Raw genomic sequence first — 2,371 nt, forward strand, 5'->3', positions numbered from 1 at the left:
ACATCCCCGAAATGGAAGACAGCCAAGGCTTCAACAATATCGGCAAAAGCAGTCTGCCAATCTAAGAGCCAGTGGTCCAGCAAACCATGCGAAAGCACGTCTTCAATCCGGGATCGACCATCGGCGGTTTCTGCAAGAAGAAGAAAGATGACGTTCTCAAATTTATGTTCTGATATTCATGTCAATCCTACTACTACTGTTATGCAAGTTTAATGATTGATCTATATGTCGTTTTGGCAGGCTGGAAGGCGAATATGATGGCGAAGAGGGCTCTAATGGTAGCACTGGTCCTATGGTGTAATGGTTAGCACCTTGGACTCTGAATCCAATAATCCGAGTTCAAATCTCGGTAGGACCTTTTTTTATACACAATCCCATAATCCCAATCTAGCAACCGATACGATCATCATTCCTGGACCACGCTCACCCATCCCCTCCGGTATGGTCTTGGTCGGCAAACAGCTCCATCATTCGGAACACTGGCTCGCCCTTGCCGTTGAGGTTGATGATCAGTCCTTCAGGCAGCAGCGTCTCAATCATGTGGTAGATGTAGGCCTTAAGCTATGGCTCGCATTTCTAGCCAAGCTGGAGGGGCATATCGAATACCACATCGCAGGTGCGCTGGTGGCGGAGCTCGAATTTGTGCGTACTGTTCTGTTTTAGTGAAAGGGGTACTTTTTTGAACATGAGAAGGGTGCGTTTGCTGGCATTGAAGTATCGGGAGGGGGAATCGGCGATAAGATCGCAGGGATTGACGTTCTAAAGCGACCTGATGAGTTGGTTGAGGTCGATTTCTTCATTTTCCGTCTTGTCCTCCCTCTTCTCTTCGCTAATGGGCTTCTGCCTTGGAGAGCGTGCAAATAGCTTAGCCTTCTCTATGTCGAAGTTGATAATTTCGAAATTTTCAACGTATAAGAAGTGTTTTTGCTCCATGATGGCCAGCATTTCCGACACGTGCTCCTTGGGCGTCCACACAAACACGATCCCCTTGCTCATCAGCTTGGTCGATTCCAAGCGCACCTGCTCGAAATCCTTGATCGTTTGGCCGGGTTTTCCCCAATCGATGTTGACGAAGATGGCCTGGACGTCTTCAGCCAGTGCGGCTAGATTCTCGCCGGCGATGCTTTTGGTGAGCTTGACCTGTTGGAGCTGGGCGAGAGTGAGCTAGTTTTATCCGGGGAGATAGTTGACGGTGATGGGGAGGATTTCGAGTTGGTTGCGCCATTCGAGCAGTCCTTCCACCTTGTTGTTGGTGATCTGTTTGCTGCGGAAGGGAGCGCCGTACTTGCGCCTGGGACGGTGGCCCTCGGAATACTCCTCACTGTCGTCGTAAAGATAATGGTTCCTGCGACGTCTGGGGTGGCAGTCCTCCTACGATAGCTGCAAAAATAAAAAAGAGAGGAAAGTGGAAGGTGAGTACCTCGTAATAGGCGCAATCCAGGCCATCTTCCAGCGGGTAGGATCCCATGAAATAATCATCGTTCCTGCATAGAACTAAAATTACTTGGGCTGCTTTCGTTCCCTTGCGCTTCTCCTCAGCTCTGGCTGGGGGTCTCCTTCAGCGAGAGGGCTTTGGCGTTTGGTCGAGGCCTTCTATATTATAATGAGAGATGAGAAAAAAGAATCTTTAAATGGGCACTTACCATTTTTGCTATCGATGGTGTTAATATAATTAGTTGAGTTCTATTGCGCCATTTCACCATTCAAAACTCATATCCAAATCAGCACCACCAAAACCCCGAAGCTTTCTGTTAGCAAATGTAGACTTTCACCCAACGCCAACCGAGGGATTAGAAGAAGAAATAGGGCAATAGGACTGACCTGCGAGGGACTTGTTTTTATATTTTATGGGATTTTGGAGATGAATGGCAATAAATGGACAGTAGCTCAAAAAATAATTCTAGGTGGAATAGAGGATATTACTTTATAGAAATTCGATTAAATTATAAAAATTGAAATTCTATGCTTAAGCAAAATCGCAAAACTCCCAAATACACGCTCATCTGCTCCCCGTCTTCCGAGGCAGCCCGCCAACCGTGCCTGATAAAGAAGGATAGCCTCTATGCCAGGAGCAAGCTTTCATCGCAAAAGAGCCTTTTTGCAGTAACTCAGCCATAAAATTAGAAATAATACGAGCATCATAAGTCCAGGAGCAAGTATGAGTCCTTCAAATCCTTGAACAGTGAAGTCACCAAGGAGATAAACGATATCCAAACCGAATTAGCGTAATGCATGTCATCAATCACCGTCTAATAAGGCAAAAATGTATTTCTCTCATCTATCCAGGCAGTTTTCAAGAGTCTAATCACATCCTACGATCAGATATGAGGGAGATATAGTAAAGCGAGAAGCATGTGAAGGAAGTATAAAC

The 2,371-nt window shown here is 46.2% G+C and overlaps 1 non-coding gene across 1 annotated transcript; it reads left to right on the forward strand.

The window, feature by feature from the left end:
• Positions 1-286: 286 nt before the first annotated feature.
• Positions 287-358, forward strand: TRNAQ-CUG (transfer RNA glutamine (anticodon CUG)). Its single transcript has one exon. It is a non-coding gene; the product is annotated as a tRNA-Gln (tRNA).
• Positions 359-2,371: the final 2,013 nt, after the last annotated feature.

Source organism: Nymphaea colorata, unplaced genomic scaffold (assembly GCF_008831285.2).
Source record: "Nymphaea colorata isolate Beijing-Zhang1983 unplaced genomic scaffold, ASM883128v2 scaffold0602, whole genome shotgun sequence".
NCBI lineage: Eukaryota > Viridiplantae > Streptophyta > Magnoliopsida > Nymphaeales > Nymphaeaceae > Nymphaea > Nymphaea colorata.